At 47.0% G+C, this 26,738-nt stretch overlaps 1 protein-coding gene across 1 annotated transcript in view; it reads left to right on the plus strand.

The window, feature by feature from the left end:
* Positions 1–26,738, plus strand: part of FAAP20 (FA core complex associated protein 20) — a 546,873-nt gene that overhangs the window by 192,699 nt on the left and 327,436 nt on the right. The window lies entirely within an intron of this gene.

Below are 26,738 nucleotides of genomic sequence, written 5' to 3' on the forward strand. Positions count from 1 at the left end.
TTTTTTCTTCTTATTGTTTTCTTTCCACTTGCACATCTGCAGCAGTTTGGCCGCAGCGCAGGTGTAGTGCATGATACCTGCAGTTTTCATGTGTGTTACCTGCGGTCTCCCATTGACTTCTATTATGTCCCTCATTTTTGGTGTGCTTTCAAAAAATGCACCAAAAATGTAGGACATAATTTAAGTTTATGAGAAACCTCAGGTAACGCACATGAAAACCACAGGCAGAGGCGTAACTAGATTTCTCAGGGCCCCGGTGCAAGAAATCATGAAGGCCCCCCCCCCCCCCGAAAAAGCATATTTTTGACACTTTTTTTTTCCAATGTATAACAAAGTAAAACATTTCTGTTTCTGGTTTCAACAGCGGAAATGGTGGTGAGGGGGGGGGGGGTGGGATCAGTGGCAGCAATGGTGGTGAGGGGGGGTGGGATCAGTGGCAGCAATGGTGGTGAGGGGGGGTGGGATCAGTGGCGGCAATGGTGGTGAGGGGGGGTGGGATCAGTGGTGGCAATGGTGGGGAAAGGGGATGGGATCAGTGGCGGCAATGGTGGGGAGGGGGGTGGGTTCAGTGGCAGCTATGGTGGGGAGGGAGGTGGGATCAGTGGCAGCAATGGTGGGGAGGGGGGGGTGGGATCAGTGGTGGCAATGGTGGTGAGGGGGGGTGGGATCAGTGGTGGCAATGGTGGGGAGGGGGGTGGGATCAGTGGTGGCAATGGTGGGGAGGAGGGTGGGATCAGTGGCGGCAATGGTGGGGAGAGGCAAGGGATCAGTGACGGCAATGGTGGGGAGGGGGGTGGGTTCAGTGGCGGCAATGGTGGGGAGGGGGGTGGGTTCAGTGGCGGCGGTGGTGAGGAGGGGGGAATGGGAACAGTAATAGTGCTGGTGGACTAAAGAAACACCTCTAAATTCACCCATAAAAGGCAAACAATTGCAGAGTGACCCTATGCGCTCAGGAGTATAGGACACATAACACAATGCTGCTATTTATATAAAAGTAATTATAGGTAATGAAATCATGTATAAATGGTGTAATAAGAATTAGATCACACAATACAAAATAGAAAAATGTCAGTAGCGCAGGAATGGTGGTACCTCCTAGCCACCTTTACGTGTTTAAAGTAAATTGAGAAAACCGACTATAATATAATAACTGAATTACTGCACACTTCAGCTTAAAATCTTTTAAAAGTCCTTAAAAGTCCATAAACTCAAATGGGCAATAACTTGAAGCACACACACGTACATATAAACACACAGGTACATATAAACACACACACACATACATACATGCACGCACATACATACACACACATACAGTACACACTGTGACAGTGCAGTCAGCTGTGAGGGTGTATGTCGCCCAGGATTGTCAACCAGACAGGTTGAAAGGCTCCAGGAGGATTCTTTTATTTGCAGGAAACTGGCTTTTAAGTTTCCTTGCTGTTTTGTAATGTCCAGTTGGGGACCTGGAGCTTGGAGATTTCGCAGCGATCTGGGTGGGAGGAAATCTCCAATCCTGGGACCAGGTGTTAGGAATAGCCAGCACACTGATTGTGCAGGTGGATCTGGGCCTTTTAACACAGACAGGACCAGGGTTCTGGGCTCCACCCTCCCAAGGAGTCCTGGCAAGCAAGGGAGAAGTGCATGTCTGCACAGTGCAGTCTGACAGAGCAGACGGAGGGCCAAAACCTGTGGGCCTGAGCAGCAAGGAAGCTGTAAAAGGAGAGTGTCAGGAAGGGTACAGAGTGTGTACCATACAGGGACACTGTTACAGGGTCAAGAGGACCGAGGTCAAAGCCTGAGGAGCAGTGCTGACCAGAGAGCCAGGTGGCTTGGTATTATTCGCTTATTATTTCTTTACTGCTGTGTAAAGTTGAAACCCCTGCGTGGGAAATCCTGGATGGACTGTTTTCCTTTTCTTTAATAAAAGTGGGCCAACAAGCCATTGAAAGGCACAACTGGAGTGGACTCAGCTCACTGGTAAGCTCTACATTTAAGCTAAAATAACCCCCAAATGTTACAACACACATACATACATACATACATACATACATACATGCATACATGCACACACATACATATATAGATGCACATATGCACACACACACATACATGCACACACATACATATATAGATGCACATATGCACACACATACATGCGCACACACATACATATATAGATGCACATATGCACACACATACAGTACACACACATACAGTACACACACACATACATACATACAGTACACATACATACATACAGTACACACACATACATACATACATATACATACACACACACATACAGTACACACATACATACACACACACACATACATATATAGATGCACATATGCACACACATACATACACACACATACATACATATAAACACATACATACAGAAAGCCTTTTTTAAAAATGGCTGTACCTTCCTTCCTGTGATTTCCTGCCGGGTATTGCACTGTAGGGGGAGGCAGAGAGCACAGCACACACTCTGCTTTCACTTTACTATACGAGACCAGCTCCTTCAGTGCCGATTTATCGAGGAGCTCCGGTCTCAGCTGCGCTTGCCGCTCCTCATCCCTATACATACAGGGGGCCCTCTGAGGCCCCCTGCAGCATGGGGCCCGGTCGCCATGGCGACCCCTGCGACCCCTGTATGTCCGCCCCTGATCACAGGTGTCCTGCACTACACCTGCTCTGCGGCCAAACTGCAATGAGTCAATGTGAAAGTGCACTAAGTGTTATGTAGGTTTTTTTTCTACTTTAAGACAATACGTATATGTACATTGCGGCTTTGAAATGGTTTACCAGGGTTATGGCTGAAGATATCAGCCATAACCTCTGTATTGTTTTTACAGCCGGCAGCTGGCTTTCTCATGAAAGAGTTTCAAGCGGCTTATAACCCACTGGAACATTTTCAGAAGTGGCCGCAGGGGATGTCCCCCCTTCCCACCTGCTCACCAAACAAAACAATCCAATGGTGAGGCCAGCTAGTCCCAGAGGCGATGAAAGAGTAGATTCTTTGACCGCCTCTATGGCCTTTCCGGAGCAACGTCATGACATCACTTTCGATCCAGGATGGAAGGAGTAAACTATTATTTTTTTTTAAGCAAGAGATCAAAAAAAATTTTTTTTTTTTGTCTTTTGCTTTTAAACAGTAAGGGGAAATTTGGGGTCTTTTTGATCCAAGATCTCTCCATAAAGAGGACCTGTCATCCCTATTTCTATTACTCATTTACAAAAGATTTTATTAGAAAGTCATGAAACATAACATAATCCATACAGTACATAGATATTTAAAAGAGAGTGTGAAACATATCGGGGCAAACAATGAATGACAGGGAACATATGTATACAATACAATGAAAAAATGTGACATAACCAATGGGTCTAGGGCATTATCACAAGCCAGAGTAACATGAAAAAACAAGGTGTAACTCAAGAGCAAGTATCCCAGATATTCCATTTGGCATGAAAAGCAGACATGGAACCATGTAAAGAGTGAAAGATCCGTTCTGAGAGCTTGAGGTCCTCCATTCTTGTCATAACCTGGGACCAAACAAGGTTCTGTGACCTCCAATTCAGGGCAATCATCCACTGGATGGAGCTCATCAAAGTATGTATTAACCTGGAAATGGGGGTGGGGATGTCCAGGATATGAGCAAAGAGAAGGCTAATTTTTGGCGTAATGGTGATATTTATTCCAGTTAACTGTGACATTTTAAGTTTGGTTTTATCCCAGATAGTTTGCAATTTATCACAGCTCCAGAACAGATGCAGAAGAGTGCCTTCCTCCACACAACCCCTGAAGCATGATGAGGAGACTGACTGGTAGAAAGAATGAACAAGGGACGGGGTCGTGTACCGCCTGATAAATAGTTTAAGGGGGGTTTCTCTACTCGCACTAGAGCGTGTGCACTTTCGTAGATTACGTAACATGCTCTGCCATTCCAGAATAGAAAAACTACAATCAAGATCATTCTCCCATTTAATCATATATTTATGTTTTTCATGTAAGGGGGATCCATTAAAGTGATTATACAATGATGAAATCAAGCCCTTACCCCTGGGGGAGGAATAACAGATAATTTAAAATGGGATATGTGGAGGGTGGAGAGTCAGAGAACCCTGAGATAGAAAAAAATCCCTTATAATACTATAGTTTACAACTTCTGAACTGGGAAGCTTATGTATATGTTGGGAGTTGTTCAAAGGTACAAAAGGTATTGCTGAAGGATAAAGCCTTAAGAGAGAACAAGCCCCTGGAAATCCAAGGCTCCAAATCCTCTCTTTTTAATGGTAATAAAGGGGAGTCAATGGCACCCAAAAATTATGTCAAGGGAGGTACAGAGGAGATTAATTTATAACTGTCTTTGAACTTCATCCACATCTGAGTCAGGTGATTAAGAATCTTGTTGGAATGGGTAATGTGTCTAGGAATCCCAGAACTGCTCCAATGAAGGGAGTGTAAAAAATAGGGAGAAATAGAAATCTGTTCAAAAATCAACCAATAAATATCCTTTACTTCTGAGTGCCATTGGGCTATTTGCGTAAACTTAACGGAGAGGTAATAAGACCACAGATCAGGGAGTCCCAAACCGCCACGGGACTGTCGAGCATGAAGCACATGTCTATTGCATCTGGGTTTCTTACCACTCCAGACAAATCTAGACAAATCCCTTTGGAGCGTGATGATGTGAGATTTAGGTACATTAATGGGGAGAGGTCTGAAAAAGAATACGATTTTTGGAAGGATAACCATCTCTACCGCCATAATTCTTCCCAAGGATGAAATAAAATAAGATGACCATGTATTCAATAACAATCTTAGTTTTTTAAACAAAGGGGGGGAAATTCAACAGAAACAAGGAATCTTAATGAGGAGTGATGGAGACACCTAGGTATCTGAATGATTTAAAGCACCAAGAAAATTAGAAGCTTTCCCTAAGGGAGACCTGCAACCAGTTTGGTAAATTAATGGGCACGAGTGAGCATTTAGAGATATTAACTCCAAGACCTGGCCTGGAAGGAGTCTAGTTCTATAAGCAGTTTGGGGAATAGATATATGGGGATCAGATAGAAATAGCAAAACATCATCAGCATAAAGGCTAAGTTTAAATTCTTCTTTACGATAATCACTAATCTTGGTATTGTTTCTAATGGAGCATGCCAGGGGTTCAATGGCCACAGTGAACAATAAAGGGGAGAGGGGGCACCCCTGTCTGGTACCTCCTTTTAAGATAGAGAAAATCTGAGTTACATCCCGGTAAGCGTACCCTTGTTTGGGGTAAGTCACACAGGGCCTTAAAACCATGGATGAAACCTTCCCCCAAACCATATCTAGGTAATAGGAGTTCGAGGTATGACCAACTGACGCTGTCAAACGCCTTGTGAATATCTAAGCTAACTAGGCATGTTGGGAGTTTGCTAAAATTAGCATCTTGTACAATAATGGCAACTAGTCTAATGTTATCCGTGAGTTGTCTGCCTGGGATAAATCCTGTTTGGTCGGGGTTTATTAACTGATTTATGTTATTGGCCAGCCTGTTAGCCAAAAAGCGTCCAAACAACTTTAAATCATTGTTCATGACCGAAATGGGTCTGAAATTTTGAGGGAGGGAATGATCTTTATTGGGTTTAGGTAGAAGAGACATGTTGGCAAGGAGCATCTCTTCCGGAAAGCTATTACCCTGGAGGACATAATTAAAGAGTTTGGTCAAATAAGGAACCAGTATGGAGGAGAAGGTCTTGTAATAAGACGTGGAGAAACCATCAGGACCAGGAGCCGTGGATAATTTCAATGATTCGATTATACCTAAGACCTCCGCCTCCGTACAAGGAGCATCCAAAACCTCCCTCTGCACAGCAGTGAGGGATGGGATGGATAACCCCTCTATCCAGGAGTCAAATTTAGTTGTGGATACTGACGAGGAATCCGAGAGGAGAGATTTATAAAAGTCTGTGAAGACCTTCAAAACTTCCTGAGGATGTGAGACCAATCTACCATCCGGTCTCCTGAGTTTGTAAACATGGGTAGGCTTAACCGACTGTGTAAGTTTCTTAGCGAACATCGTGGATGATGCATTACTGTTAAGTATAAACTTAGCTTTAGATCATCTAAGTCCTTTTTCTGTGTTATTGGATAGAATCTCATCCAAGGCCCTACCGCTTGGAGGAAATCTGATCCAAAAGGGAGGGAGAAGGGGAGAGGCTGTGTAGATTATAGAGACAGTCTAGGTCTCTGGTCAGGGTCCTGATGTCTGCCAATCTAGACTTATTTCTGGATGAAGCTAGTCTGGGGCTGTCTGGGCTGCATACTTATCTGGGAGGATGCCTTTGGCTTCCAGTCCCCATTTTCAAGTCCTTTCTTTGTCTTTTTCCCCCTCCCTGCTTTTGTCCCCCCTCCCCCATAGTCCCCCGCCCCTCCATCTCTTTTCCCCTCCCCCATCGGTCCTGGCGTTCACATCCCCCTTTTTGTGATCGGGAGTCCGGTCCCTGCCTCAAGAGGGTTAACACCCTCCCTCCATGTGATCCTTCTCACCCAGAAGCCCGGCACTGGTAGGCCCCTAGGGGTTAATTTTTAGCCCTTTCCATCTGGGGCCTCTGCGTATGGAATTCTTTACTCCCCCTTGGGTTGTAGGGGTGGGTTTCCCAGACCCCCTATATATGGGGATGCGCACTACCAGTGTCGGGGCGTACATATTTTCCCTTCCAGGCATAACCCCTTAGAAAGTTCCCCATCACCATGCTATACCTAAATTAGAGTTCGGATCTTTAATGACATTACTGCAATAACATTAATGAAAATATCATTTTCCTATGGTTTATATGATATACGGAAATGCTTTAAAATTGAAAGAATGGCCCTGTGGTCTGAGTGCAATGAAAGTAATCCGGCTCCATTAAACTTTTTTTGAGCATTGGTATCCTCTCTTCTGATGTACGGCGTAGCTGCGGTTGGTTGCTCTCTCAACATTACCTACCCCGTGAGAAAAACCTACCCTCATCACTTCCGGCCACAAACAGCTGAGCGGCGCAGCAGTGCGCATGCTCAGAGCCCCGGATACCTAATGGAAGAACTGAGGAGCTTACTAGTGCGCATGCGCACTAGTATGAAACGATAACGGTGTACCGTGAGAAAAACCTACCGACGTGGCCGTTACATAAAACAGCTGTGCGGCAATACGAGTCATCTCCGCTCCTGTGCCTGTCACTTCCCTGCTCTCGGCAAGTAAATATAAAAGCGGGTCTCGGCTCCGTGATTTATGTTTTCAAATACCCGCCGCCGCTTTTATATTTACTATCCGAGATCAGGGAAGTGACAGGAGCGGAGATGACTCGTATTTCAGCACAGCTGTTTTAATGTACCCGCTTTATTACATACAGTGCCGAGCCCCGGAAGTGACGAGGGGTAGGTTTTTCTCACGGGTAGGTAATTCTCACGGAACACCGGGAGAAAGATGAGACACTTCCGCAATGAACGCTTGGGCGGAAGTGACGTTGAGAAGTATCGGGCGGAACAACGTCAGGTCGCTGACGTAGGCGCTGTGCCTTGCATAAGGGACGCCGAGAGCCAGCAATGGAGAGGCATCTCTCTCCACCGGCTTCACCAGTCACACTCCCGGCCGGGAGTGCGCCAGGATACATGCGAGGCGGATCACTATCTTATTTGTGAGTACTACAGCTGCTTCTCATCATTTTTGTCACGAATGTACTGCCATAAAAAATTTCTCCTGAGACAGCATTAGGTCACAGACTGAATAGGATGTTCCATACATCCTTATTTCTCCATACAGAGGCATTTAATCTCAAAGTTTGGGGACAACATTCAGAAATTCTTCTGGCACAGAGGTGGTCGGTTACTGCCTAAACAGTGAACCCCTATTTAGGTGGAACATAGCTTCCTGAGTCTTACTTGCATGATCTGCTAAGGTAAGGAGCAACACTTATGGATGGTATAGTTAGGGGTTTGGAGGCGGATTTGGGCTTGGATATTGTCATGGTCTTACCTTCTTGCTGTTCTCCTTCGTTTGACATGTGCTGGCGGCCATCTTGGTTTCTGGGTTTCTTGTAGCCTCCCACTCTGCGGCTCCTCCTTCCCACTGGGAGGAGCTGGATGCCTAGCTCATATATATAGGAGGTCTGTGGCTTCAGTTCCTTGCTTGGTCCTCCTGTGTTCACATGCTTCTAAGACTGCTGCTGCTTCTGGTTCCTGATCCTGGCTTCGTCTGATTACCCTGCTGGTTCCTGATCCTGGCTTCGTCTGACTACCCTGCTGGTTCCTGATCCTGGCTTCGTCTGACTACCCTGCTGGTTCCTGATCCCGGCTTCGTCTGACTACCCTCCTGGCTCCTGACCTCTGGCTTCGCAAAGACTCTGCTTCGGTTTTGCCAACCGTTTGGACTTTTGCTTTACAGCTTGATTTTCAATAAAGCCTTCTTATTTTCACTTATCTGTTGTTGTACGTCTGGTTCATGGTTCCGTAACATTAGGACCAAGCCATGAATTCTGACGGTACAGGGCCATCCTCGCTTCCCACGCTGGTTGCCAGACTTGATCAGCAGGATCACCTGTTGGGTCAGTTCGCCGTGGCGTTGCAAATCCTGCTTGAACGCACGGCTCATTTCGCTCCCGTTGCCGATGGGTCGGTTGTCGCTCCTGGGCCCGCTCCTACTGCCGCTCCGGTTGTTGCGCCAGAGTCTACCCCGACACCTGTTGTTGCGCCTGCGGTGTTTCGGGGTATGTCCGGTTCTGCCCCCCTTCCACAGCGCTTTGGGGGAGAGCCAACTCAGTGCCGAGGTTTCCTTAATCAGGTGGGCATTTATTTCGAGTTGCTGCCACATGCCTTTCCTACTGAGAGATAAAAGGTGGGCTTCTTAATTTCGCTGCTCTCGGACAAGGCCTTGGCCTGGTCCAGCCCTTTATGGGAGAACAACAATCCGGTGGTTGCCGAGTTTTCCGGTTTTGTTGCTTCTCTTCGGAGGGTATTCGATGTGCCGGCTCGTGCTGCCTCTGCTGCGAAGCTCCTTATGTCCATCAGACAGGGTTCACGATCCGTAGCTGAATACGCCATTGAGTTTCGTACCCTGGCAGCAGAGGTGGGCTGGAATAATGAGGCTCTGGTCGCTGCTTTCTCTCATGGTCTCTCGGATGCCTTGAAGGATGAGGTTGCAGCTAAGGACCTACCAGTGGAGCTCGAGTCTCTTATTTCTTTCCTGATTTTGATTGACACCAGACTCAGGGAGAGACCTTCCTTTAAGGAGAGTCTGCGGAGGCCTCCTAACAGAGTGGCGCCTACCTTTGCTGTCCCACCCGTGCCTCCCTCTCCTCCCACGCCTCCTGGGGATGACTTGGCTGGGGATGAACCCATGCAGCTGGGCTTTGCTCGCCTGTCCGAGGGGGAAAGGGTACTCCGGAGACGCGAGGGCCGATGCATGTACTGTGGTCTCGGTGGGCATTTTCGGTTGGCATGTCCGAACCGTCCGGGAAACGCTCGCACCTGAGATCCTGTCGGGGGCAGATCTTGGGTGGAGTCTCCTCGTCCCCGGTTTCCCGTGTTGACAAACCACTGATCACTGTTGTCCTCTCCTGGGTCGGGGGCTCAGTGACGACCCAGGCGTTGGTGGACTCTGGTGCTGGTGGTTTGTTCATTGATAGTGTGTTCGCTGCCGCCAATTCCATTCCTCTGCAGGCCCGAAGTTCTCCACTGGCTCTTGAGGCGATAGACGGCAGACCCCTTCTGCCGCCACACGTGACTCATGAGACCCTTCCAGTGGGGATAGCCATTGGTGCCGTTCACAGAGAGTCGGTCTGCTTCCAGGTTATTTCGTCTCCACACTACTCGGTGGTCTTGGGGTACCCCTGGCTCCAGAAGCATAATCCGACTTTCGATTGGAGATCGGCCGAGATCCTCTCGTGGTCACCACAGTGTGGGGCTAGTTGCATCCATGGGCCTGTCAAGTTGCTGTGTACTTCCTCGGACTCTCTGTTGCCTCCTGAATACGAGGAGTACCGGGATGTATTCGATAAGGTGCGCGCGGTTGCCCTACCTCCGCACCGCCCATACGATTGTGCCATCGAGTTACAACCTGGTGCCGTTCCTCCTCGTGGAAAGGTCTATCCACTGTCGGTAGCGGAGAATGAGGCCATGGAGGAGTACGTGAAGGAGGCGCTTTCACGCGGACACATTCGCAAATCCTCGTCCCCGGCAGGGGCTGGATTTTTCTTTGTGAAAAAGAAGGGCGGTGAGTTGAGGCCTTGCATCGATTACAGGGGTCTCAATCGCATCACGATCAAGAACGCTTACCCGATACCCTTGATTTCCGAGCTGTTCGATCGCCTTAAAGGGGCCACGGTCTTTACCAAACTCGACCTGAGGGCGGCATATAAGCTCGTAAGGATCAAGGCGGGCGATGAGTGGAAGACCGCGTTTAACACCAGGACCGGTCATTATGAATCCTTGGTTATGCCCTTTGGGTTGTGCAATGCGCCCGCAGTCTTTCAGGAATTCATCAACGATGTTTTCCGTGACCTGTTGCAGCAGTGTGTGGTGGTCTATTTGGATGACATCTTGGTATATTCTGAATCCATGGAGACCCACATTCTGGATGTCAGACGAGTGTTGCAACGGTTACGAGAGAACAAGCTGTTCGGTAAGTTTGAGAAATGCGAATTGCACCGATCCCAGGTAACCTTCTTAGGTTACATCATTTCCGCTGAGGGGTTCTCCATGGATCCTGAGAAGGTTTCGGCTGTCTTACAGTGGCCCCAGCCCAGTGGTCTTCGCTCCCTGCAGCGCTTTTTGGGCTTCGCCAATTATTATCGGAAGTTCATCAGGGACTTTTCCATGCTAGCCAAGCCTCTCACGGATCTGACCAGGAAGGGCAGTAATTCCCAGGTCTGGCCGCTCGAGGCCATCCGAGCTTTTGAGGCTCTAAAGTCCGCCTTTGTGTCGGCTCCGATTCTGTCGCATCCCAACCCTGGGTTGCCCTTCGTCCTCGAGGTGGACGCGTCTGAGACGGGAGTAGGCGCCCTTCTGTCTCAGCGTAGAACACCAGAGGGTCCTCTGCTTCCTTGTGGGTTTTACTCCCGGAAACTGTCTTCCGCGGAGTGCAACTATCAGATTGGTGACAGGGAGTTATTGGTCATCGTGCAGGCCCTTAAAGAATGGAGGCACTTGCTCGAGGGTTCGGTGGTTCCGGTCCTCATCCTGACGGACCACAAGAATCTGACCTACCTTTCTGAGGCCAAGAGATTGACACCACGTCAGGCCAGATGGGCTCTGTTCTTGTCACGTTTTAATTACGTGGTCTCCTACCTACCCGGTTCCAAGAACATCAGGGCGGATGCCTTATCACGGCAGTACTCCGACCTGTCCAGGGAGGAGTCGATTCCGACTTCGGTCATACCTCCGAATCAGATCCTGGCCGCCATTCGCACCAGCCTGACCTCTCCCCTGGGTGAGCAGATTTTGGCGGCTCAATCTGGTGCTCCCTCTGGGAGACCCAACGGCAGATGTTTTGTGCCTGAGGAGTTGCGCACTCGGTTGTTGCGAACCTACCATAACTCCAAGACCGCGGGGCATCCTGGAAAGAATCAGCTGTCCTGGGCTGTTTCACGTCTGTTCTGGTGGCCTTCCCTACGTTCCGACATCGCCGCATATGTAGCGGCATGCTCCGTTTGTGCCCAGAGTAAGTGTCAGGAAAGGAATCACCATTCAGCAGCAATAGATCGCCGGATGCAGAGCAGGTGTGTCACCACGCCCATCTCCCCAGCCCTGGCCCTATATAAGACGCTCTTCCGGTGTGCTCAGTGCTGGTTTATCGTCAGCTCCTGTACCCGTGACCTGTCCGTTTACCTGTGTTCCTGTTTTGACCCGGCTTGCTTCTTTGACCTGTCTGCATCTTCTCCCTTGATCGACCTTGGCTTGCCTGACCACTCTTTGCTCTGACACCCCTGCTGGATCTCCTGTGTACCGACCTTGGCTTGGATCTCACGGACTCTCTCTTGTCTTGCCCCTTTGCTACCTTCCACTTGGCTCATTACTTCCGGACTGATTAACTGTGTATGACCCTCGGCCTGGCATTAACCTTGTGTCTTTTTCCACTGAGCACCTTTAGATCTCCTGGAAGCGGTCCTGGGTGTCCATACCATACCATCCATCCATCCGGATTTCACCAGCATCCAGTGCTCCTTGGGACGTGTCATCTCCTGTCTCACCTCCAGGGGTGATCCGCACCGAGCTGCAAGGGAAGCCCTCTCAGCACTTCGGCCTCAACCAAGGTACCTGACAGCATAAACCAGCCATGTCAGAGGCCGACAGAGGTGCTTCCCCGCTCGAGGCTTTATGCCAACAGGTTTCAGCCCTAACCCAAGCCGTACAAAGACTGCAAGATGGCTACTTCCAACTGGAAGGTCGGGTAGTAAACCTAGCCGGCTCATCTCTTCCGAATGATCCTAATCAGCCTGCCACTAGCTCTTTACCGGCTCCTTCTCAACCGGATCAAGCTAGCTCCGCCCATTCAGCTTCAGCTCCGCCACCAGAGCCACGGGTGCCCACGCCTGAACGCTTCCGTGGGGAGCGAAGGAAATTTAGGGCTTTCAAAAATGCCTGTTTATTATATTTGGCTCTTCAGCCCAGGACCTTCTCCTCGGAATCCATTAAAGTGGGGTTTATAATCTCCTTATTAGCTGAAGAACCCCAGACTTGGGCACACAACCTCCTTGAACAGAAGAGTCCTACCTTGAACTCAGTAAGCTCCTTTTTTGAGGCCATGGCCCAGCTATATGAAGATCCTCAGCGCACGGTCACAGCAGAGTCTGCTTTACATGCCTTACAGCAGAATAAACGCCCGGCCGAGGACTACACTGTAGACTTCCGTAGATGGGCAGCCGACACGGACTGGAATGAGGCGGCATTGAAATACCAGTACCGTCATGGCCTCTCTGAAGCTCTAAAAGATGAGCTTGCTCGGATAGAGACACCTGCATCCCTGGAAGACTTGATCTCTCTAGCCATCCAAATGGACAGGCGTCTGCGGGAACGACGCTCAGAACGCCTCCAGGGGGCCCGAGCTTCTTGGGTGATGCCTAAGGTCCCGTTTGCCGCCTCTCCTCCCCCTGCACCAGCTATGAATGCCTCTGCGGACGGTGAACCCATGCAGATTGGACTAATTCGTTCCTCCCTAACACCCGAAGAGAGACAACGTCGCCGCCAGGCTAACCTCTGTCTATACTGTGGAGCCTCCGGCCACTTCCTCCGCAACTGCCCCGTGAGGCCCAGTAAGTGCTATTCACGGTCTGTCTTGAACTGTCAGGTCTCTGAGCCATCCCCTGCTCACCTTATCCTTCCTATCTCCTTACAGGTAGCAGAAGAGAAGATCCAGCTCACGGCAATTGTTGACTCCGGAGCTTGCAGTTGTTTTCTGGATTGTACACTAGCAAGGAAACTGGGGGTCCCCCTACAAATTAAGGAGCAACGGCTTCAAGTCTTTCTGGCCGACGGGTCCCTGCCTAGTTCCGGACCTGTGACCAGAGAAACCTATCCGGTACTCACTACCACAAACTCGGGCCATCAAGAGCTCCTCCGCTTTGATGTCTTGTCCTCTCCCTTATTCCCGGTTATCCTAGGCCTTCCATGGCTCCAGGCTCATAACCCACAAATTGACTGGGTGAAGAAGAGGATTTCCTTCTCGTCCAAATATTGCCTGGACCATTGCTTTCCCCCTGGACCCAACGCTCCTGCCACATGTCTGGCCGTTCAGCCAGCCCTAGACCTTCCTGAAGACATTCCCGCAGCCTATCAGGACTTTAGGGATGTATTCGACAAAAAAAAGGCTGATGCTCTACCCCCTCACAGGCCCTACGACTGCCCCATTGAGCTTCTTCCAGGAGCCGAGATCCCTTTTGGAAGAATATTTCCCTTATCTGAGAAGGAATTAGAAACTCTTCGGACTTATGTCAACGAGAACCTGGAAAAGGGGTTCATCCGGCCCTCGTCCTCCCCAGTTGGCGCTGGAATCTTCTTTGTTGAGAAAAAAGATGGCACGTTAAGACCCTGTGTTGATTACCGGGAACTCAACAAAGTTACCATCAAAAATCGTTATCCTCTCCCCTTGATTCCAGAATTGTTCCAGCGCTTCCGGTCTGCCCGGGTCTTTACCAAATTAGACCTCCGAGGAGCGTACAACCTTATTCGCATCCGAGAAGGGGATGAGTGGAAAACGGCGTTTAGAACCCGTTTCGGCCACTTCGAATATCTGGTCATGCCCTTCGGGCTATGTAATGCCCCGGCCACATTTCAACATCTAGTCAATGACATTTTTCGAGAGTTCCTGGACAACTTCTTAATCGTGTACCTAGATGACATCTTGGTCTTCTCCTCCACTCTGGAACTCCACCGGATTCATGTCAAAAAAGTATTAACCACCTTAAGGAAACATGGGCTCTATGTGAAACTGGAAAAATGTGAATTTGAGACGAAGTCCATCCAGTTCCTAGGGCTTATTATTTCAACTGAGGGTGTCTCTATGGATCCACAAAAAGTAAAAGCCATTTTGGAGTGGCCAGCCCCCACTGATAAGAAGGGAGTTCAGCGATTTGTGGGCTTCGCTAACTTCTACAGAAGATTCATAAAGGGATTCTCAACAATTATCGCACCCATCACCCAACTAACGCGCCAGCAGATTCGCTTCCGCTGGTCACCGGAGGCTCAGTCAGCTTTTGATAAATTAAAAAGCCTGTTTGTGACCGCACCTATTCTTCAACACCCCGACCCGGTCTTACCTTATATTCTCGAAGTGGATGCTTCGGAAGTAGCCACAGGGGCTATTCTGTCCCAGCGACAAGGCCCGAAGACCCTGCTACACCCAGTAGCTTTCTTCTCTCGGAAAATGTCACCCCCAGAGAAGAACTACGATGTGGGGGATCGGGAACTTCTGGCTATTAAATGTGCTCTAGAAGAATGGAGGTACCTGCTTGAAGGCGCGGCACACCCTATCATGATATTCACGGATCACAAGAATCTAGAGTATCTCAGGACTGCTAGACGCCTAAGACCTCGGCAAGCCCGGTGGGCTCTATTCTTTTCACGCTTTAATTTCCATATTACCTACAGACCAGGATCTAAGAATGGAAAGGCGGACGCCCTGTCCCGAATGTTTCCGGATACTCCCAGCACGACGGAGCCCAATACCATCCTATCAGCTCAAAACTTTTTTCTAATTCACACTGACCTACAGTCCACAATTCAGCAAGCCTCTACTCAATGTACTGAACTCGAAGCCGGTTCTCTAAATAAACGGGAAGGATTCCTCTGGCACCAGGGAAAAATTTTTGTTCCTACACAAGTGAGATTGTTGGTCCTTAAAACCTTTCACGACCACAAACTCGCTGGACATTTCGGGGTAAAAAAGACCTACGAACTTATCCAACGCCGCTTCTGGTGGCCTAAGCTACATCAGGACTGCAGAAGCTATGTAAATTCCTGCATCACGTGCCAACGTAACAAAGGGGCTAAAGTCAAATCATGGGAACCATTGAGTAACATCCACGCCCCTAAACTTTTGAGAGAATTTCACAAAAAATTTCCAGAAAAACATGGTCGTTGGGCATCCAGAGGCTGCCCCTCAGGGGGGGGCACTGTCAGGAAAGGAATCACCATTCAGCAGCAATAGATCGCCGGATGCAGAGCAGGTGTGTCACCACGCCCATCTCCCCAGCCCTGGCCCTATATAAGACGCTCTTCCGGTGTGCTCAGTGCTGGTTTATCGTCAGCTCCTGTACCCGTGACCTGTCCGTTTACCTGTGTTCCTGTTTTGACCCGGCTTGCTTCTTTGACCTGTCTGCATCTTCTCCCTTGATCGACCTTGGCTTGCCTGACCACTCTTTGCTCTGACACCCCTGCTGGATCTCCTGTGTACCGACCTTGGCTTGGATCTCACGGACTCTCTCTTGTCTTGCCCCTTTGCTACCTTCCACTTGGCTCATTACTTCCGGACTGATTAACTGTGTATGACCCTCGGCCTGGCATTAACCTTGTGTCTTTTTCCACTGAGCACCTTTAGATCTCCTGGAAGCGGTCCTGGGTGTCCATACCATACCATCCATCCATCCGGATTTCACCAGCATCCAGTGCTCCTTGGGACGTGTCATCTCCTGTCTCACCTCCAGGGGTGATCCGCACCGAGCTGCAAGGGAAGCCCTCTCAGCACTTCGGCCTCAACCAAGGTACCTGACAGTAAGTCCCCTCGGCACCTTCCGTTGGGCCTTCTGCAACCCATAGCCACCGGGGAGCGCCCATGGTCACACCTGGGGATGGATTTCATTGTGGACCTCCCTGCATCCCGAGGCCATACGGTCATTCTCATGATTGTGGATCGGTTTTCCAAAATGTGCCACTGTGTTCCTCTCAAGAAGTTACCCTCTGCACAGGAGTTGGCCACGATTTTTGCCAGGGAGGTTTTCCGGTTGCACGGTTTGCCCAAGGAGATTGTGTCGGATCGGGGGAGTCAGTTTGTGTCCAGGTTCTGGCGCGCCTTTTGCTCCCAGTTGGGGATTCACCTCTCCTTCTCCTCGGCCTACCACCCTCAGTCCAATGGGGCCGCAGAACGATCCAATCAAGCCTTGGAGCAATTCCTTCGTTGCTATGTCTCCGATCACCAAGACAATTGGGTTGACCTCCTGCCTTGGGCTGAGTTTGCCAGGAACACGGCGGTGAACTCTTCCTCTGGGACGTCTCCCTTCATGGCCAATTATGGGTTCCAACCTGCCATGTTACCGGAGGTATTCTCTCCCCAGGATATTCCGGCTGTGGAGGATCACCTTTCCGTTCTACGTGCTTCTTGGGTACAGATCCAGAAGTCCCTTGAGGTCTCTGCGCAGCGCCAGAGACTCCAGGCTGATCGCAGACGAGCGCCTGCTCCTTCCTACCAGGCCGGAGACCATGTATGGTTGTCCACCCGCAACCTCAACCTTCGAGTGCCCACTCCCAAGCTGGCGCCTCGCTTTGTTGGTCCCTTCCGAGTGCTTCGCAGGGTAAACCCGGTAGCCTATGCCCTTGCGCTTCCTCCTGGCATGCGGATCTCCAACGTGTTTCATGTCTCCCTGTTGAAGCCACTGGTATGTAATCGTTTCACTTCCTCGGTTCCTCGGCCTCGTCCGGTCCAAGTGGGCAATCGTGAGGAGTATGAGGTGAGCAATATCCTGGACTCACGCCTGGTCCGCGGTCGGGTGCAGTTTTTGGTTCATTGACGTGGTTATGGTCCAGAGGAGCGTTCCTGGGTTCCCTCCGCAGATGTCCATGCTCCTGCCTTGCTCCGTGCCTTCCACGCACGCTTCCCTCAGAAACCGTTCTTTACTCCGCGGAGGAGGGGCCCTTGAGGGGGAGGTACTGTCATGGTCTTACCTTCTTGCTGTTCTCCTTCGTTTGACATGTGCTGGCGGCCATCTTGGTTTCTGGGTTTCTTGTAGCCTCCCACTCTGCGGCTCCTCCTTCCCACTGGGAGGAGCTGGATGCCTAGCTCATATATATATATAGGAGGTCTGTGGCTTCAGTTCCTTGCTTGGTCCTCCTGTGTTCACATGCTTCTAAGACTGCTGCTGCTTCTGGTTCCTGATCCTGGCTTCGTCTGATTACCCTGCTGGTTCCTGATCCTGGCTTCGTCTGACTACCCTGCTGGTTCCTGATCCCGGCTTCGTCTGACTACCCTCCTGGCTCCTGACCTCTGGCTTCGCAAAGACTCTGCTTCGGTTTTGCCATCCGTTTGGACTTTTGCTTTACAGCTTGATTTTCAATAAAGCCTTCTTATTTTCACTTATCTGTTGTTGTACGTCTGGTTCATGGTTCCGTAACAGATATAGGCATCTGTTTCCTAATCCTCTCCCCCTACATCCTTTTTCTCCCCTCCTCTATTTTTAGAATATATGGAAGATAACTTTCCTCTGAAGTTAAATGGAGGGGAATGCCACACTTTTTTTCAAGCGGCCTTTCTAACGCCATCTTTTCTTAAGCGGCCTCTCTTGATAAGGCACATCAGGTGAGCGTGGTATAATTCAATGAAGTCTTGCTGTACCCCCCGAATCTCCCCTGCCAACCTGGGTTCTATATGCCTAATCTAATGAATATATTCATTGTCCCAGGAATAGGTAATAGGCAACACTATACTTGGCTCTAGCTTCAGTGTGAGAATACAGGATGCACTTTTAAGGAGGACTACAGCAGGGCACAAGGATGCCAGGTATGATGCAGGGTCTGTGGGTTGAGATGTGGTGAATGGATGTGAGGGATGGGGTGGGTGAAATTTTGGGCTTTGGGATGGTTTGGACTGCCTCCATGGGGGAAATGATCACCAACACATAATGCAGTGTTATCTGTTTGAATTTATTTAAACTGTAAAAATGACTGTATGTTGTACTCTTTCAGGAGTGGAATCTAAATCCCTGATGAAGATTTATACACTATTTACTGTACATTTATCGAAACGCGTTGGATTATACCACTCCTACGAGCTGTACTCCATGGTTTTATAATTATGCTATGGTTTGATAAACCAGTCTGTTTCTGGTCATATGTACTATATTTGTATGTTTATATGAAGGTTTCAACATTGTTTATAGCTTTTTTGCAATTGACTCTTTCAAATAAAAGAATTTTATCATATTTGAAATTTAGTACTTTACTTGCCTTCGGGCTAAGATACTTGTTAGCCATAAAGTCCCACACACCCCAAGGGGGTCTCCCTTTCTACTACATAGTCCAGGGATTATGGTAACCAAATACCCTAGGTAGTCTACACTATCCTTTTGTTCTAGAGCTATAAATTTACCTCTAATGACTGCCTTGTGCGCAGTCCATACGGTAGAAGTGGGTGTATCCTCATTCTCATTCAAAGCAAAATACCCCTCCAGAGATGAAGAGATCTGGGAAGCAAGCGTGGAGTCATTCAGCATAGAATCATTTAATCTCCAACTATATGTAGATCTCTCCATTCCTATGTTAGAAGTGCTAAAAGTGACAATCTGATGATCAGACCAAGGGCAAACATGGATATTTGCATCAGACGAGTTGGCCAGTAGAATAGGAGGGCAAAATATATAATCTAGTCTGGCAAAACTGTCATGAGGGTGAGAATAATAATTGTATTCTCTAACTCCGACATTATAAACTCGCCAGGCATCCACCAACTGCAAGTCGCTTAGCACACGAATCAAGCACTTGGGGAACACCTTAGAAGAGGTGAAATAAGTGCAAAAGGTTGTAAGGGCGCTACCTTTCAAGTGATAAAGTGCCAAGTGAAATGATACACCAAATAGATATATAGTGTATCAAAAATAAATAAATAGTGGTACTCTTATATCATAAAAATAAATATAAAGTGCACAAGTGATTTGTGGTCTGTAAAATAACCAATTTCTCTTGCCCCAGAATAATGTGCAATAATGGGGTGCAAAGTGCTGGTGCAAATAAATCAATAGGGAAAAATGAAGAGACAGTGAGTTTTATTCCAAAGAAACGGATGTTATTCAGTGTAGTTATACCAGTGGTGGCTTGTGATAAGTTTTACATAAATCAAATCAATAAATGAAAAACGGCTCTTTTAAGTAAAGGGTATTGTGTGAACAAAAAGTTCTAAAAGGCCAACCCAAATAAAATTATATGAGTGAATAAAACGAGTGAAAAAAAGCTGTGGTTGCATCCACCAGTGTAACCACTAGGTGTCGCCCCCTTAATACAACCTGCTTATGGTAGTTTCCGTGGGACAAGGGACGTAATATCCAGGGGTTCCTCCAATGCAATGAACTTTTAGTTCCTCAAAGATAGAAAGAGACAGAGGGAACCCCTTGGTATAGTATGAAATGCAATCGAGAACAACGTAGGTAGTAACTCACAGTTGTAGCTGTCCATGATCAGTAGTGAAGCCGGGAAGCTTCCGTGTTCCACGGCCCTAGCTCCAAAAGGAGCACCACCACCCTACTTCTATCCAAAAGGGGGTGAGCAGATAGATTAAAATCTCTGCCAACAATCATATGTGGGGACTGGAATCTATTTAAAGTTTCGAAAAAATGTTAAAAAGGAGGATTGAGCATCATTTGGTGCATAGACGGAAGCTATCGTAATTAGTTTACCACAAATGCTACCCTTAAGGATTAAAAATCTACTCTCGGGGTCACAGTATGTAGAGGAAACATCAAAAATAATGTTGTTACGGATGAAAATGGCAACACCCCTCATTTTATTGTTAAATGTGGAACATCTATATTGTTGAAAGGATTTATTAAAGTATTTAGGGAGTTTATCTGTGGCAAAATGGGTTTCTTGTAGAAGGATTATACTGTATCTGCGCCTAATTGTTTATATTGCTTAAATGCTTTATGTCTTTTGTTAGGAGAGTTAAATCCCTGCACATTATGAGAAAGGATCTTAAGCCCCATTATTAATGATCAAAACATATATATTATAAATGGTGATAAACTGGCAAGCCGCAAGGCAGGAAAGAGAACATAGATACCCAACAGAAATCAAAATAGTAATAGAAAAAACCAGGGCTGTCAGGAGCATGAACACTAACAAGAGAGGTAGCCCATTGAGTGCGAACGCATCATATGGATCAAACCCCAACTTAGAAATCTGAGATAAATAGCATATCCATAATGTGCAAAATAGTACTACATGAATTAGAATGCATGACCTTTTTTTTTTTTTGAAAAAAAAAAACGTGTATAAAAAAATATTCCAAAAAATAGAACTTTCTTGGGGGATGGGCAGAAAACATAAACCCATCCAGCAAACAACTAACCCTTGGACAACAAAGTCCAAAAGCCAATCGCGAGGACCCGCACACCGCCCAAAAAAGGACAAGAGCTCCCTAAAGAACAGATGTAGAGCAATGGCGCGAATCAACATGAATTGGCCAAGTGGGGACAAACCAACGGGAGGGGACAAAGAAAAGCCTGCAACATTCAAATATAAGGCAAGCCATGTAAAATATTAAATGTCATACTGACATGTTCGAATAAAGTACTAAGCCAGCCAGAGGAGGAAAAATACCCTCTGACCTGAGCAGCAACTGGAGAGAGCACAACCATGACCACATGCCCCCCCCCCCGACCCAAACCGGAGAGGGACCACGGAACAACGGGGGCCCATCCACAGGTACCAAGCAAATATAGTAGGAAAATAGTAGATAACTTGTAGATGACAAATATGAACCAGGGACTGGGAAATCATAAAGAACCGTCTCTGAAAGGTTGTCTCCATCTGCGTTGGTCCCGTCTAGAGGCAGGTGTAGCCCAGATGGGGGACGGCCTTGGGGTAACTTGCTGGTGAATGTTTGGTTCAGCTTCCAACAGACCAAGCTTGATTAGCAGTTCCTTGCCCTCATTAACATTATAGACCACATAAACTGAGCCATTATGAGGCACTGTGAGCTTAAAAGGGAATCCCCATCTATATCTGATGCGAGCAGCCTGTAGCACTGAAGGGACCTCTTTCATCCTGCGGCGTTTTTCTAATGTGGCCTGAGATATGTCAGGGAAAATCTGGATCTTAGTGCCCTCTAATAGAATATTTGAGGTGTTTCTGAAGGCATGCAGGATATCTTCTATAACTAGAAAGTCCTTAAGGCACAGAATCACATCTCTGGGGGGCTTGTCAGGTGGTGGTTTGGGGCGCAGGGCCCTGTGAATCCTGTCACAGATTAAGGCAGCACCTGGTTTGTCAAGTAACAAGTCCCTGAAAAGCTTTGTCACAGCAGGAGTGAGCTCAAAAATTGATTCTGGAATACCTCTGAGACACAGATTTTTCCTGCAGTTTCTGTTGTCCAAATCCTCAACCTGAGACTGGAGCATATTGTAGTTATCAGCCAAAAGCTCAAAGTCTTTCCTGAGATCATTATGGGCTAGGGAGAGCTCATCATGTTTTGTCTCAAGTATATCTGTGCGGCCTCCTAGTGCAGCAATCTCCTGTGTCAGGGTGTTTGTGGATTTATGTATTTCAGTCTGAATCTTATCAGCCAATTTTTCATATATGGCCGCAAAACCTGCATCCAAATCTGCCTTGGTGATTTGTTGTGTGTACTCACATTCCCCATCAGGTTTAGTGGAGGAAGAAGGCGGCGAGGAGGACTCTGCAGGCAGCGTGGGCTGGGGCTGAGCGCCATTTTTGGTCATCCTGGTAGTTTCTTTCGTGCGGAGTAAATACGTGGTTAAAGAGTGTTGCGGCGGGTGGCCCCGGTTCTTTTTGGCTGACGAAAAAGGCTGTAAAAGTGTTGATCTGGCCCCGAGGATACCGCTTTTCTCTCTCCCCTCCGGAGCTGAGACTACGAGCAGCCGTCCAGCATCGCGCCGCGCATGCGCCCCCCCCTATTTCTATTACAAGGGATGTTTACATCCCTTGTAATAGGAATAAAAGTGCTAAAAAAAAATTATATGGGCAGTGAAAAAAAATTGTAAAATAAATAGGACTAAATTTTTTTTTGCTCACCCCATTCCTCCGTGCTTGCGCGCAGAAGCAAATGGATATGTAAGTTTGACATTTTTGGTTGGTGTGCCTCGAGATTGTTGGGCCAGTGGGCCAGGTGAAAGGACTTTGTGTAAGTTGCTACCTTGGGAAAGGAGGTAGTGGCTCATTGTCTCTCCGGAGAAGGGGATGCCAGAGTGAAGGGCCCCTTGGAGAGATTGCAAAACTCACAATTTGGACAAGTTTGCTCGGACTCCAGCAAAATAGCTTGTCGCAGAAGAGGATATGTTGCCTCTGTGTTACAGGAGGAGAGTGCACTGTGAACACTAGTCGGGTGGACTCCACATTTCTTCATTCTAAACATGTGGGTCTGACTATAATAGGAGAGAGTCAGTGCCCTAGTGTTGGAGAGGGACTGTGCCTATTATTTAGTCAACAAAATAGTTCTCAGAAAGAACTAATGTTGAAGTGTTAGATAGTTAGCTTGATAGGGTCTGTTTGTTGTCTATTTCAGGTATAACAACAGAACGTTGAGTCAAGTGTGCCCTTGCGGGGCCTGGAATGATGAAGATCTCTACAAGAATGTTGCAGTTAGAGATAAATGTGGTGAGAAGGTCACCTCTGAGGCAGTGGCGTAGCGTGGGTTGTCAGCACCCGGGGCAAGGCAAGTAATTTGCGCCCCCTTACCCGTGGATTTTAGCACTCGAGTCTCTTCCACTAGATTCGTTAAAGAAACCCTTACCCCCTAAGCACATGTATTGTTTGTTATGAAAATACTGATGTAATTAAAGTAAAATGCATCTAAATACAAGTTTATTTTCAAACACTTTATTGAGTGCGAACATGCATTACACATTCTCCACATTTTCAGCAGGTCTATGAATACAAATCTACAAATGTAGTAACCTAGCATGGGCCATGCTATTATATGTCGTCTCGCAACCATCGTAAACAACACAAAATATCAAGAACAAAAACGAAACATCAAAATGGAACCATACCCTGGAGATGATCCAAGACTGGGCTAGATGGAGCCAACTTCCTCAATCCTGTACCTCTAATTGTAATTCTTTAATAGAAGTGCAAGATATCAATCTGTATATACAGATTAATTTAAATTCGCCTGCTTTTAATTAGCGCAAATTTTTCAACAACGGAATTGAAATCTACATTAAAGTCTCTCTCAATGGACAGTATTGCTAGATTACTCAGTCTTTCTTGGCTCATTGTAGATCTCTGATATGTTTTAATTAGTTTAAGTTTTGAGAAACTTCTTTCACAACTCGCTGTAGAAACAGTGATAGTAAGAAAGATTCTTAATGTGACAACAAAGTTAGTTAAACTTTCTTGCAGCTTCCACTTATACACCCAGCGAAGCAAATCTAAAGCTGACCAGTTTGCAACCTGCTCATCAGGATTGACCTCCTTATACAAGATAATGTGGTGCCGAAGTCGAGTTATTTCGGTGAGCATAGATGCAGCATTCAATTCTGTGTACTGAGCACACGTGTGCTGAATTTGTTTCTTAATAAAATCATCTTTTCCAGTATCCAACAATGTTTGGATTTGCAAAAAAGCAAATCGCTGGTGAAGCGTATTCATCTGCGTAGTACGTTTTTTAATTTCTGCCTGAAGCTGATCAATTGCTTCCAGTTGTTCTCTGCTTGTTTCCTGTATTAAGGTCAAGCCAGCATCGCAACTGTTCTCACCATCCATCTTCTTGCGTCTTCCAACTCTTTTCTCTGTAGGTATGCAATAGGTTTTGCATACCTGCAGAGCTTTCTCAGTTGCATTTGACACTAGACTATCACGTTTTTCATGACAAAATAAAGCCAATGCTTTTAACTTTTGCACGCATTGATCAAGTGCAAGTCCTTCTTGCTGCAGGTAGATCTGAGCATCATTTACTTCGGTTAGTACTGGGTTCCAAAAATGCAAGAAAGAGAAAAAAACATATGTCATTATGCAAACTAAAAGACTTCCTGCATCACCCCTGGTTTCAGAGGTTTCTTCCGGCCCATCTCTCACGCTTCCAAAGCGTCTATTATTTTCTCAGTGTGTTCAGCAAGAACGCGTACAGCTTCATGCTTTGAACTCCATCTTGTGTTACACGATCGCTTTACACGAATTGGTAAATGTTTCTTAAGGATATCCCACCTGTGGGTGGAGCTTGAGAAAAATGCATATACCTTTTTCCACAGTGCCAAAGAAAGTAACAGACTTTGTCCCAACACCAACTGCATGCATCCCAGCAAGATTGAGCGAGTGATTGTTACATGGCACAAACATTGCTTTGGGCTTCATATCCAAAATACGTTTTTGTACACCACTAATGTGTCCAGCCATAGTCGCAGCATTGTCGTATCCCTGGCCGTAGCAATGCTCTAGTTTAAGGCCATCAGCTTGCAACTTGTTACAAATTTGTTTTGTGATGACATCAGCTGATTTCCAATATATAAGAATAAAGTCAATGAAAGACTCTGTCACATGGACTCCTGAATCTTCAATATGTACATATCGAATCACTTGGGACATTTGGTCAGTGTGTGAAATATCAGGAGTGCTATCAAACATTATAGCAAAATACTTGGCCTTTATGATATTTTGAAAGATGACTGTTCGAATGTGATCGCCGAGCAGGCTAATAAACTCATTCTGGCTCTGTGGAGAGAGATAGGACACAATGTAACCATCTGTGCGTTGTACTCTGTGAAGATGTTGTTTGGCAACTGGGTCATATTTGGCGAGTAACTTAAAAGTTTCTAAGAAATTTCCACAGTTACCATCTGTATTTAAATCTTCAGAGTGACCACGTAAGGGTAAGGTTTGCCTGGCTAGATACAGAACACAATCAAGTATTCTGACTAAGATTGCCTTCCATTTTTCAAATGACCTCTGTTGTGCAAGCTGGGCAGCAGCATCAATTGTCTCCTGTTTATGCAGCCGCATTTCTAATTCTTTCCACATTGTAAATGCGCTCAAGTGATATGAACTGCGCTCATGCTCTAGTAATCTAGGGCTTAACTTTCTCCATGCATTAAATCCACTTGACTTTCCAAATGAACTTTTCCCTTTAGCCTTTTGAAAAAGCATGCAAGGAAAGCAATATGCAGCATTGTTTACAGGAGAAAACACCAACCATGTCCTTAACATAGTCTCACCATTCTCCAAATGTATGTAGAACCAATCCTTGGAAAATGACCTGCCATTACTGTCTCTTGGAAACCATGCATCCTTATTCTGCAGTTCCTCTGTCCCTCGCCTGACAAGTTCAGTTTTCAAGGTTTCATCCATGGTTTCAGGCCAATAGCCAATATCAGTATAAACTTTTTGGTCAATATTTTCTGGCAGATTTGACTGAGTATAAACATCCTTAGATGAAACTGTCTCTGCTTCTAATGCAGGAACAGGAATGTCCACCGACACAGGATCAGGATTATGAGTCTCCTGTGGTGCTGCTGATGGTCCTGCTGTAATTTCAGCAGTACTCACCAAAAAACGGTGAAGGCTTCCAGCTAACTTAGCTTGCTGCTCTGTCTCTATCTTTCTCCTTTTCCTGCCTTGTGCACCAGATTCTTTTCTGTATGGCATGATATAGGTGTAGTATTCTGCTAAAATTCTAAAAAAAGAAAAAAAAGAAAATCCCTTTCTTGCCTTGCTGAACTTTTAGCACCCCTTCATTGTATAACCATTTCTTTACTCTTAACATAATGTTTATTCACCTTCATGCCTATTGCCTTACTCTTTCAGCAAAAAAAAAAAATAACTTAAAGGTTGCTAGACCCACTGGCTTACATCAACTGATGTTGAGCTGGAGCAGCTACATATGGTCTCGTCACTGTTGAACCAACCAAACTTCAATCCATCTGGTCAGCTGAACATGCCAGTCTTGACCTGCAGACCGGGAACATCCCAAAGGAACTGCAGTTTTGGAGATGCTCTGACCCAATCACCTAGCCATTACATAATGTGTCCCTGTCCCTTGTCAAACTCACTTAGATCTTTTTGCTTCTTCATTTTTCTGCTCTCTACGTCAGGTCAGGTCAGGTACATGTACAAAGAATACCTACGTCAGCCCCTGTGTTTTACAGGAAGTGCAGGAAGATAGTGGAAGGAGAAGAGACTCACCGCGTGGAAGCTCCACTTGAACTTGAAGGCCTTGGCTCTTTTCTTCAAGGTGCACACACTGCAATCCGAGTAGTCTTTGTCTGAGGAGGGTTTTGGCCCTACATGTCGAATGCATGTGAGGAGTTTAGTGATCCTGCCTATGCCCTGC

This window comes from Pelophylax lessonae, assembly GCF_965119305.1.
Source record: "Pelophylax lessonae genome assembly, chromosome: 12".
NCBI classification, from domain to species: domain Eukaryota; kingdom Metazoa; phylum Chordata; class Amphibia; order Anura; family Ranidae; genus Pelophylax; species Pelophylax lessonae.